Here is a 13,723-nt window from a genome sequence, read left to right as displayed (position 1 = left end):
TTTTATTTTATTTTATTTCCCAGAATTGATGGAAATCCCCTAAAGTATATGTTAAGGGACAGTAGGAGACAACGTATCAAATATATTTTTTAATAGATGCCTGGGATAAAATATTACTGCTTACTTACACGGAGTAAGGGATTATATTGGCAAATTAGTGAAATATGACATTAAGAAGGGTGACAAGAACAATATACGGGGAAACATATATTTCCTATGTTCTTGATCAAGTAACGAAGACAGGATAAAGAATTGAACATGTGGAAAAAGAAAGGGGCAATCCTACGAGATAATGTCTGGCATAAGGATAAATTATTACTTTTATTAAACTCACTGTTTTGATATGCGGAAATATTGTGTCAACAGGGGGGATGGTAGAGCAGGTTAGGAAACACTTCGTGGCCTATGGTATAATTAATTACTAAAAAAAATAATGTTTTGTTCCAGATGTGTCATCTGTGCACAGAATAATCACCAAGATAGACAGAGAGCACCCCAGGGGGTATATCCCCTGGCAAAATATCCAGTCCAGCAATTGGAAATTGATTTTATAGAGTTATCACGGAGTGAAGGGAAGAAATTGGGCACAATGCCTACCAATAGTGTTGATCACCATTAGAGTAACCCCAGATAAAGATGGGTTATCCCCCTTCGAGAAGGTATTTGGGAGACCATCCAGAATGCCTGAGTTAGGCAGACTGGAATGAGCAGACATAGAGGCAGAAGACACATTGGCAGAACACATGAGGAGATTGTTCATTAACCAAATACGTATGTCAAAGATTTTGTGACCCACAGGAGAACTAAAGGAGAAGGTAACCCACTCTATCCAACCAGGTGACTGGGTGTGGATCCAATCCTTAAAGAAGAAAGACTGGAAGCAGGCCGGTTGGGAAGGTCCATATCAGGTCCTGTTGGTGACGGCCTTCGCTGTAAGAATCGCGGAAAGATCCACCTGGGTGCACGTCGCACACTGCAAAAAGGTAAACCCAGCCACACCTGACGAACAAACACAGAGTTAGGAGAAAGAACCAATCACCACTAGAGCTCGGGGGTTGGCTCCTTAACGAAGATTCCCTTACCCTGTCTGATCATCCCTGTGTGAGTTTGATAGAAGGTAAAGCAATGGGTTGGCCTCTGATGTCGGACATGTTCGCAGGACGAGGGTGGGGATTTACATGTTTCCTGATGGTAGGTGGCTGTCTGATTGTGGGAACCATATTCCTAGCACCCCAAACCCGCCTGACCCACCAGAAGTAGTAGTTAACCTAATTCAATTTAGGAAGGTAATGCCTGGGGAAGGCAAAAAAAAACAGGCAGAAAAGACAGCTTGACGTAGAGAAAGGGGAAGTACTAGTGACTGTAGGAAAGGACATCACCTTTGAGGTCTTCACGGACCAGTTGGGGTCTCTCGAGCCAAGGCTGGCTGGTAGTGTTATAAAGGATGGGAGATATATATGTATGTCACTATGTACATCCTGGGACCATGTAGTTGCTCATACCGAGAGGGGGGGATATGTGATTCTCTACACACAGTCCCGACAGGTGAAATATATTCTTCAACTGGGGCACCCTATAGAGTAAACATTTCTGAGGGAGGGAGTGAGACTGGGGCCGTGGTGAAGATAGTGCAAACTATAGACCTGAAGGAGGTATTAGAGGTGGAGACTGGTTATAAGGACCCGACTCTATGGTTGGAATGGATACAGTATACGGCAAGAGCTATGTCCAAAGAGGACTGTTACACCTGTGGAACAGCTAAACCTAGGTTAACCACTACTCCATTCCCCGTGACGGCTTTAACTCTCAGTCAGGTTTATCCTGCATGGTTAAATTGTTCAAGCCACTTGGGAATGTGGTGAATGAGTCTTGTGTTAACTTGCACTATCTGTATCCCCCGGTATCAAAGTCTCCTAGACCTAGATTACCCCCTTTTGAAGTCTCAGTGGAGGCGTATTATTGCTTTTCTAGGATGGATAAGATAGGGTACGAGGTAGGGCATCTTAGCTCCTGCTCCCACACAGAGAATGTCACAACTAAAGAGACCATGGCTAATCTCTCCTCTTTGTTGCAGCCAGAGGATTTTAGGAACCAAAATCAGGCCTGCGCAGACATCTGATGGTTGTGTGGTGGTAACAGACTGTGGCCCAAACTACATGCGAATTGGACTGGAACCTGTGCGTTAGCTCAGCTGGTAATGCCTTTCACTCTCATCAAACAATCTAACATGTTAGAGACTGGTGGGTTGTCGCGTAAAAAGTAAGACCTCCTTCCGGGATCCTTTGATGAGAGGATATATATCGATGGGATAGGAGTACCTCGAGGGGTTGCAGATGAATTCAAAGCTAGGAATCAGATTGCAGCTGGATTTGAGTCAAGTCTTTTCTGGTGGTCAACAATTAATAAGAATGTGGATTGGATAAATTACATCTACTACAACCAACAGAGATTTATTAACCACACTCGTGATGCAATAAAGGGATTGGCTGAGCAGACAGCGGCAACGAGCTTAATGGCATGGCAGAATAGAATAGCTTTAGATATGCTTTTGGCTGAGAAGGGTGGGGTTTGCGTCATGTTTGGATCTATGTGCTGTACTTTCATCCCCAATAACACAGCGCCCGATGGGTCAGTGACCAAGGCTCTTCAGGGACTCACCACGCTGGCGAACGAATTGGCTGAGAACTCTGGTATAGATAACTCACTAACCGGTTGGTTCGATAACATGTTTGGAAAATTGTAGCGAATGTATTGGGGGCGGATCTGGCTGGGATGTTCATGTTGGTGTTATGTGGATGTTGCCTAATTCCGTGTGTGAGAGGTCTTGTGTTTAGGTCCCTGGAGAAAGCGGTGACCCAACAGATGGTGAGGTATGGAAAATTCCAGACTCAGACCAATGGGATGAACACTACATGCCTCCCGTTCTGGTGGATGATGCAGACGATTTCAATCCTGATTAACCTGAATTGAATGAGACAATTTGTAATGTTTAGTATGCTATCTTTTCAATGAAGATCATAATGAAAATACTAACAAGAAGAGTTAAAATGTGTTAGCATGTAAGACAAGTTGTATCTTTATTGTGTGTTTCATTTTATATGCAAGAAGAGTATATTTTTTATTGTGTGTGACATTTAGTCAAAGGGTGGATTGATAAAGAAATGTGTGAGTAAGATATTACTAAAATGTCACACCCTCAGTTAAACTAATAATGTATGACTATTAGAAGACTAGAGCTTAGAGAGTTAATCATATGTGCTTATATAAGATACATATTTGCCCAGCAACAGAGTATTTGTGTCTTGTAATTAGGCAAGCAGAAGTGCAAACTTACCTTCAGAAAGTATTCAGACTTCTTGACATTTTCCACATTTTGTTAGGTTACAGCCTTATTCTAAAATTGATTAAATTGTTTTTTTCCCTCATCAATCTACACACATTACCCCATAATGACAAAGCAAAAACAGGTTTTTATTTGCTAATTTATTAAAAATAAAGAACTGAAATATAACATTTACATAAGTATTCAGACCCTTTACTCAGTACTTTGTTGAAGCACCTTTGGCAGCGATTACAGCCTCGAGTCTTCTTGGGTATGACGCTACAAGCTGGGCACACATGCGGTTGTGTCTCTCTCTGGCGGGAGGTAAGCTTGGCTTATATGGTGTTGAGTAAAGCTTAAACCATGTATTTAGATTGTAGTTAGGTATTGTAGGTAGTTTATCTAGGTAGTTATCGTAGGTTATCGTAGGTTATTGTAGGTAATAGGTACGTATTGTAAGTATTGTATTCGGCTGAGCCCGGTGAAGCACGAGGCTAGCTAACCCACTACCTGGACTAGCTAGTGGGTAGCTACAGGTAACTATTAGCATCTGTGGATAGTTGTTTCCAATGTTATTTCACGCTTAAGAGTACCTGTAATTATGCCAGCTAGCTGCCTACCATTCAGCTGTTTTTCTAACCTCATTATCTGAAGCGTTAACGTTAGGTAGTTAGTAGCTACTGTACTCGAAATGTAGCTAGCTTGTTGCTACCTGGATAGCTAACTAGACAATAGCTGGAACGACCTAGCGAACAGACGCGAACTGGCTGAAGTCGATTCAGTGGCTAGCTTTGCACTTAACTGGCTAACAGTAGCTACTAAGGGTAAGTTATAACCTACATTTGTGTTTTGTTTTTACATACTGGTAACCAGAGTCGTTCAAGGGAATTTGGGACATGGGTGACTAGTTAACGTTAGCTTGGCTCTCTCTGTGTGTTCGTGCCGTGGGATTTTTTATTTATTTTATTTTTTGGCAGAGAACAATGGCTAGCTAGTATGCTAACTATTCTAGCTAACTAACTGGCTGAAAAAATTGACAACGGACTCACTCAAACTGTCTAAATCAGGGGTGTCAAACGTACGGGCCGCGGGCTGGATCAGGCCTGCAAACGGGTTTAATCCGGCCCGCGAGATGATTTTAAAAAAAAAAGAAGAAAAAAAAAGAAATGTGTAAATTATAAATATGCGCTGCAATTTTTCAATAATATAAACTGCTGTTCCAATTGCGTCCACTGGATGGCGCAATAGCAATTGTGTTAAGCAAGCAAACTGTTTATACCGGGGCAGAGCAAGTAGGTCAAGCACGTGTAGCCAATGAGCTACTTTGTTTTGCCCGCGATATTTATTACGGCTTCTACTTTTAACATTATGTGCTTTGGCACCCTCATTGCCCCAATATGTCTCTGTCAAAAAAGAGAAAAGTGGACGCAGAGTGCAGAGTGTTCCAAGAAAAATGGTCATCCTATTTAATCACGGAATTGAATGGGAAAGCTGTATGTTTGGTGTGTTCAGAGCATGTTGCAGTGCTGAAAGAATATAACCTTCGCCGCCACTATGTGAGTCTTCATGCCGACAAATATGACAACTTTCAAGGACAGCGGAGATGAGAGAAGGTGAATGAACTGTTGGCGGGTCTGAAGAAACAGCAGTCTGTGTTTACTCACAGCCGAGACATCAGTGACGCTGCAGTGAAAGCTAGCTACCTCATTGCTAATGAAATCGCAGTGGCTTCAAAACCATTTAGTGAGGGTGAATTTGTAAAAACATGCATGATGAAGGCAGCGGAGATTGTGTGCCCTGAAAAGCGGCAGGCTTTTTGCAAATATCAGCCTGACAAGAAACACAGTTGCAGACAGGATTTCCGATCTTTCAGTGGATTTGGACAGCCAGTTGAAGCAAAAAGTAAAGTCATTTATTGCGTTTTCGGTTGCAATTGATGAAAGCACGGACATTACAGATGTTGCACAACTGGCCATTTTTTCATCCGCGGAGTTGATGACACATTGACCGTCACCGAGGAGTTCGTGGAGTTGGTGCCGATGACAGATACAACGACAGCAGCTGATATTTTTACCGCACTCGTCGGGCGCGCTGGACAGGGTCGGAGTGGACTGGTCCCGCGCTGTCAGCCTGGCTACAGATGGTGCGCCCTCAATGATCGGGAAAAAGCAGGCGTTGTGACAAAGTTCAGAGAGAAAGTGCAATCTGCAAATGGAGGACGTGATTTTTTGACTTTTCACTGTATTTTGCACCAGGAGGCTTTGTGTTGCAAGTCATTAAAGATGGATAACGTCATGAAGGTGGTCATCCAAACTGTTAATTTCATCCGATCCAGAAGCCTGAATCACCGTCAGTTTGACAGCCTTCTCAGAGAGAAAGACCACATCTATGGCCTGCCATACCACACTGAGGTAAGATGGTTAAGCAGAGGTGCTGTGCTGAGGCGTTTCTTTGATTTACGAGAAGAAATTGAACAGTTCATGGAAGAAAAGGGCAAACCAGTGTTAGAATTTCATTCCGCAGAATGGATGCCGGACCTTGCATTTATGGTGGATGTTACAGAGCACCTGAATAACTTGAACAAACAGCTGCAAGGGCGCAACAAAGTTGTCACGCAGTATTATGACAGCATACGTTCTTTCAAGTTGAAGCTGTCATTGTGGGAGACGCAACTTGCCGGTGGTGATGCAGCTCACTTCCCTGTCTGAAAAATGTGTGCGACCCAACATGTGGCAGACATGAAGCGGTTCAAAGATAAAATAACGGGACTGTTACGGGAGTTTGAGCAACGCTTTCAGATTTATGTTTATATGTTTTTATGTTGATGTGCTATTGTTTTTAATTGATTTTATTTTATTTGTATATTTAACCTATTCTTGACTCTGTGGTTCTTGCACTTGTTTGGGGAACAGGATTTCATTATTTTTATCTACATTTCTGCCTGAGAAATGACACCCTGATATAGTTCTGTGATCTGTGATATACTTCTGTGAATCACTGAGGCATTGTGTGTTTGTGTGTTCTTTGTCCTCAGAACTTTCAAATAACTTGAGGTGTTTTATGATTAATAGTGATGTTGTGCTTTTGGACACTGTCCTCAGGCTCCAGCTTTATGTTTATATGTTTTTATGTTGATGTGCTATTGTTTTTAATTGTTTTTATTTTATTGTATATTTAACCTATTCTTGACTCTGTGGTTCTTGCACTTGTTTGGGGAACAGGATTTCATTATTTTTATCTACATTTCTGCCTGAGAAATGACACCCTGATATAGTTCTGTGATCTGTGAAACAGTTCTGTTAATCACTGAGGCATTGTGTGTTTGTGTGTTCTTTTTCTTTAGAATTTTCAAATAAACTTGACGTGTTTTATGATTAATAGTGATGTTGTGCTTGTACTATTTTGGACACACTGTCCTCAGGCTCCAGCTTTATGTTGTATGTTGATCGTATTAAAACAAAGAAAACAATCTGAAGTTGTTGTTTTTAAGTTATATATACCATGATTTTTCCGGTCCGGCCCACTTGGGAATAGATTTTCCTCCATGTGGCCCCTGAGCTAAAATGAGTTTGACACCCCTGGTCTAAACTAACCCAAAACTTTACACAACGTTAGACACGGACACGAATGATCTGCTTGGCGTGTTAACACACTGGTGGTTTGTTGTAACCGAGTATTGGTGCTAAACCGTGTTATTGGAGCCTGGCATGCTAGTTGGCTATGGCGTCATAGGATTCGGTGCCCTGGACGGTTTTCACGGAAGAATACTGTACCAAGTTAGCTTCCTGAATAAACTAAGTTAGTCTATTCCTAGAAAACATTGAACCGCGGTAGTTTACAACAATTATCATTTCTAAAGTGGAAGTTGGGAGAGTTATATTTGAGTGTTTCAGTGAAACGTAAGTGAGGGAGGCCCCGCTCTCTCGCTTTCCCAGATGTTTAGTTCATTTCATTCCGATCTCCTTTGCATTATTGTAGCCATTTTCTGTAGCCTGTCAACTATGCGTCTGTCTATCCCTGTTCTCTCCTCTCTGCACAGGCTATACAAACGCCTCACACCGTGTGGCTGCTGCCACTCTAACCTGATGGTCCCTGCACGCACGACCCACATGGAGTTCCAGGTCTCTGGCAGCCTCTGGAACTGCCGTTCAGCGGCCAACAAGGCAGAGTTAATCTCAGCCTATGCTACCCTCCAGTCCCTCGACTTCTTGGCGCTGACGGAAACATGGATTACCACAGAAAACACTGCTACTCCTACTGCTCTCTCCTCGTCTGACCATGTGTTCTCGCATACCCCGAGAGCATCTGGTCAACGGGGTGGTGGCACACGAATCCTCATCTCTCCCAAGTGGACATTCTCTCTTTTTCCCCTGACCCATCTGTCTATCTCCTCATTTGAATTCCATGCTGTCACAGTCACTAGCCCATTCAAGCTTGACATCCTTATCATTTATCGCCCTCCAGGTTCCCTTGGAGAGTTCATCAATGAGCTTGACGCCTTGATAAATTCCTTTCCTGAGGATGGCTCACCCCTCACAGTTCTGGGTGACTTTAACCTCCCTACGTCTACCTTTGACTCATTTCTCTCTGCCTCCTTCTTTCCACTCCTCTCCTCTTTTGACCTCACCCTCTCACCACCCCCCCCTACTCACAAGGCAGGCAATATGCTTGACCTCATCTTTACTAGATGCTGTTCTTCTACTAATCTCACTGCAACTCCCCTCCAAGTCTCCGACCACTACTTTGTATCCTTTTCTCTCTCGCTCTCCTCCAACACTACTCACTCAACCCCTACTCAGATGGTAATGCGCCGTCGCAACCTTCGCTCTCTCTCTCCCGCTACTCTCTCCTCTTCCATCCTATCATCTCTTCCCTCTGCTCAATCCTTCTCCCTCCAATCTCCTGATTCTGCCTCATCAACCCTCCTCTCCTCCCTTTCTGCATCCTTTGACTCTCTATGTCCCCTATCCTCCCGGCCGGCTCGGTCCAAGCGAAAATGGAGGAAAACTAGACTCCCTGCGGACCTGGCATCTTTTCACTCCCTCCTCTCTACATTTTCTTCCTCTGTTTCTGCTGCTAAAGGCACTTTCTACCACTCTAAATTCCAAGCATCTGCCTCTAACCCTAGGAAGCTCTTTGCCACCTTCTCCTCCCTGCTGAATCCTCTCTGTGGATGACTTCGTCAACCATTTTGAAAAGAAGGTTGACGACATCCGATCCTCGTTTGTTAAGTCAAATGACACCGCTGGTCCTGCTCACACTGCCCTACCCTATGCTTTGACTTCTTTCTCCCCTCTCTCTCCAGATGAAATCTTGCGACTTGTGACGGCCGCCCGCCCAATAACCTGCCCGCTTGACCCTATCCCCTCCTCTCTTCTCCAGACCATTTCCGGAGACCTTCTCCCTTACCTTACCTCACCTCGCTCATCAACTCTTCCTTGACCGCTGGCCATGTCCCTTCCATCGTCAAGAGAGCGAGAGTTGCACTCCTTCTCAAAAAACCTACACTCGATCCCTCTGATGTCAACAACTACAGACCAGTATGCCTTCTTTCTTTTCTCTCCAAAACTCTTGAGCGTGCCGTCTTTAGCCAACTCTCTTGCTATCTCTCTCAGAATGACCTTCTTGATCCAAACCAGTCAGGTTTCAAGACTGGTCATTCAACTGAGACTGCTCTTCTCTGTGTCACGGAGGCTCTCCGCACTGCTAAAGCTAACTCTCTCTCCTCTGCTCTCGTCCTTCTAGACCTATCTGCTGCCTTTGATACTGTGAACCATCAGATCCTCCTCTCCACCCTCTCTGAGTTGGGCATCTCCGGCGTGACTCACTCTTGGATTGCGTCCTACCTGACAGGTCGCTCCTACCAGGTGGCATGGCGAGAATCTGTCTCCGCATCACGTGCTCTCACCACTGGTGTCCCCCAGGGCTCAGTTCTAGGCCCTCTCCTATTCTCGCTATACACCAAGTCACTTGGCTCTGTCATATCCTCACATGGCCTCTCCTATCATTGCTACGCAGACGACACACAATTAATCTTCTCCTTTCCCCCTTCTGATAACCAGGTGGCGAATCGCATCTCTGCATGTCTGGCAGACATATCAGTGTGGATGACGGATCACCACCTCAAGCTGAACCTCGGCAAGACAGAGCTGCTCTTCCTCCCAGGGAAGGACTGCCCGTTCCATGATCTCGCCATCACGGTTGACAACTCCATTGTGTCCTCCTCCCAGAGTGCAAAGAGCCTTGGCGTGACCTTGGACAACACCCTGTCGTTCTCCGCTAACATCAAGGCGGTGACCCGATCCTGTAGGTTCATGCTCTACAACATTCGCAGAGTACGACCCTGCCTTACACAGGAAGCGGCACAGGTCCTAATCCAGGCACTTGTCATCTCCCGTCTGGATTACTGCAACTAGCTGTTGGCTGGGCTCCCTGCCTGTGCCATTAAACCCCTACAACTCATCCAGAACGCCGCAGCCCGTCTGGTGTTCAACCTTCCCAAGTTCTCTCACGTCACTCTGCTCCTCCGCACACTCCACTGGCTTCCAGTTGAAGCTCGCATCTGCTACAAGACCATGGTGCTTGCCTACGGAGCTGTGAGGGGAACGGCACCTCCGTACCTTCAGGCTCTGATCAGTCCCTACACCCAAACGAGGGCATTGCGTTCATCCACCTCTGGCCTGCTGGTCCCCCTACCTCTGCGGAAGCACAGTTCCCGCTCAGCCCAGTCAAAACTGTTCGCTGCTCTGGCACCCCAATGGTGGAACAAGCTCCCTCACGACGCCAGGACAGCGGAGTCACTCACCACCTTCCAGAGACACTTGAAACCCCACCTCTTTAAGGAATACCTGGGATAGGATAAAGTAATCCTTCTACCCCCCTTACCCCACCCCAAAAAAATTATAATATTGTAAAGTGGTTGTCCCACTGGCTATCATAAGGTGAATGCACCAATTTGTAAGTCGCTCTGGATAAGAGCGTCTGCTAAATGACGAAAATGTAAATGTAAATGTATTTGGGGAGTTTCTCCCATTCTTCTCTGCAGATCCTCTCAAGCTCTGTCAGGTTGGATGGGGAGCGTCGCTGCACAGCTATTTTCAGGTCTCTCCAGAGCTGTTCGATCGGGTTCAAGTCCGGGCTCTGGCTGGGCCACTCAAGGACATTCAGAGACTTGTCCCGAAGCCACTCCTGCGTTGTAATGGCTGTGTGCTTAGGTTCGTTGTCCTGTTGGAAGGTGAACTGTTGCCCCAGTCTCAATGCTTTGGAGCAGGTTTTCATCAAGGATCTCTGTACTTTGCTCCGTTCATCTTTGCCTCGATCCTGACTAGTCTCTGATAAAGAAATGTGTGAGTAAGATATGACTAAAATGTCACACCCTCAGTTAAACTAATAATGTATGACTATTAGAAGACTAGAGCTTAGAGAGTTAATCATATGTGCTTATATAAGATGCATATTTGCCCAGCAACTGAGTATTTGTGTCTTGTAATTAGGCAAGCAGCAGTGCAAACGTTGAAACCAATAACAGAAGACCGGTTTCAAAAAACAGATGTCCCCACACAGGGAGGGGGGTTGAGAGGCTTGCAGAATATTGTGAGAACAGCGATAACTATGTATGGGAATAGAGAAAAAATGCAGCCTGCCCGAGCAAGGAGTAGGCTATGATAAGAACATGTGTGTGTGTGTGTGTGTGTGTGTGTGTGTATGTGTGTGTATGCTTGTGTGAGTATAAAAAGACTGTGCGCCCATTTTGTGGTAGAGCGCTCTCTGAATAAATACTGATAATTGTATGTTGGGACTCTGTCTGATTCATTGAACTGGAGCTTTTACAACCTTCAGGACTCAGACAGAGATATAAAATAGTTCAGTTTGAACATTGAGATACAAAATTCTCATGACAGTCTCCCAGTCCCTGCCGCTGAAAAACATCCCCACAGCATGATGCTGCCACCACCATGCTTCACCATAGGAATGGTGCCAGGTTTCCTCCTGACGTGACACTTGGCATTCAGGCCAAATAGTTAAATCTTGGTTTCATCAGACCAGAGAATCTTGTTTCTTTATCTTTAGGTGCCTTTTGGCAAACAAAGTGGGCTGTCATTTGACTTTTACTGAGGACTTGGCTTTCGTCTATCCAGTATACCATAAAGGCCTGATTGGCGGAGTGCTGCAGAGATGGTTGTCCTTCTGGAAGGTTCTCCCATCTCCACAGAGGAACTCTAGAGCTCTGTCAGAGTGACTCTGTCAGAGTGGCCTCTTCTCCCTCGATTGCTCTAGGAAGAGTCTTGGTGGTTCCAAACTTCTTCCATTTAAGAATGATGGAGGCCACTGTGTTCTTGGGGACCTTCAATGCTGCAGACATTTTTTGGTACCCTTCGCCAGATGTGTGCCTCGACACAATCCTGTCTCTGAGCTCTACGGACAATTCCTTTGACATTTACATTACATTTTAGTCATTTAGCAGATGCTCTTATCCAGAGCGACTTACAGTTAGTGAGTGCATACATTAATTATTTTTTATTTTTTTCATACTGGCCCCCCGTGGGAATCGAACCCACAACCCCGGCGTTGCAAACGCCATGCTCTACCAACTGAGCTACATCCCTGCCGGCCATACCCTCCCCTACCCTGGACGACGCTGGGCCAATTGTGCGCCGCCCCATGGGTCTCCCGGTTCGCGGCCGGCTACGACAGAGCCTGGATGACCTCATGGCTTGGTTTTTGCTCTGACATGCACTGTCAACTGTGGGACCTTATATAGACAGGGGTGTGCCTTTCCAAATCATGTCCAATTAATTGAATTTACCACAGGTGGACTCCAATTAAGTTGTAGAAACATCTTAGTGATGATCAATGGAAACATGATGCACCTGAGCTCAATTTTGAGTCTCATAGCAAAGGGGCTGAATACTTATGTAAATAAGGTATTTCTGTTTTTTATTTTTAAGAAATGTTCTAAAATGTCTAAAAACCTCTTTTCACTTTGGCATTATGGGGTATTGTGTGTAGATTGCTGAGGACATTTCTTTATTTAATCCACGTTAGAATAAGGCTGTAACGTAACAAAATGTGGAAAAAGTCAAGGGATCTGAATACTTTCCGAAGGCACTGTAAATAATTTGTGTGAAATGCTTGATGGTGTATGTGATGTAAAAAGAGAGGTCTACATTCTTGAGGACCTGAATATTGGCTGGTTTTCATCAAGCTGTCCGCTCAAGAGCAGTGGTGTAAAGTACTTAAGTAAAAGTACTTTAAAGTACTACTTAAGTAGTTTCTTTTGGGGTATCTGTACTTTACTTTACTATTTATATTTTTCACAGCTTTTACTTCACTACATTCCCAAAGACAAAATGTACTTTTTACTCCATCCCTGACACCCAAAAGTACTCGTTACATTTTGAATGCTTAGCAGGACAGGAAAATTGTCCAATTCACACACTTGTCAAGAGAACATCCCTGGTAATCCCTACTGCATCTGATCTGGCGGACTCACTAAACACAAATGCTTCATTTGTAAATTATGTATTGAGTGTTGTAGTGTGCCCCTGGCTTTCCGTAAATAAAATAAATAAATTGTGCCATCTGGTTAACGTAATATAAGCAATTTGAAATGATTTATACTTTTACTTTGGATACTTCAGTATATTTATGCAAAGACATTTACTTTTAATACTTTAGTATATTTAAAACCAAATACTTTTAGACTTACTTTTAGACTTTTACTCAAGTTGTATTTTACTGGGTGACTTTAATTTGAGTCATTTTCTATTAAGTTATCCTAATCTTTTAATCAAGTATGAGAATTGGGTACTTTTTCCACCACTGCTCAAGATGAAGCTTCTCACTGTAACCAGTGCCTGTAATCTGTCCACAACCTCAAACAGTCACACTCCAAACTCCACTATGGCCAAGACCAAAGAGCTGTCAAAGGACACCAGAAACAAAATTGTAGACCTGCACCAGGCTGGGAAGACTGAATCTGCAATAGGTAAGCAGCTTGGTTAGAAGAAATCAACTGTGGGAGCAATTATTAGGAAATGGAAGACATACAAGACCACTGATAATCTCCCTCGATCTGGGCCTCCACGCAAGATCTCACCCCGTGGGGTCAAAATGATCACAAGAACGGTGAGCAAAAATCCCAGAACCACACGGGGGGACCTAGTGAATGACCTGCAGAGAGCTGGGACCAAAGTAACAAAGCCTACCATCAGTAACACACTACGCCGCCAGGGACTCAAATCCTGCAGTGCCAGACGTGTCCCCCTGCTTAAGCCAGTACATGTCCAGGCCCGTCTGAAGTTTGCTAGAGTGCATTTGGATGATCCAGAAGAGGATTGGGAGAATGTCATATGGTCAGATGAAACCAAAATAGAACTTTTTGGTAAAAACTCAACTCGT

This window comes from Coregonus clupeaformis, chromosome 6 (assembly GCF_020615455.1).
Source record: "Coregonus clupeaformis isolate EN_2021a chromosome 6, ASM2061545v1, whole genome shotgun sequence".
Taxonomy (NCBI): Eukaryota; Metazoa; Chordata; class Actinopteri; order Salmoniformes; family Salmonidae; genus Coregonus; species Coregonus clupeaformis.
Note: the sequence above shows the minus strand (reverse complement) of the source record.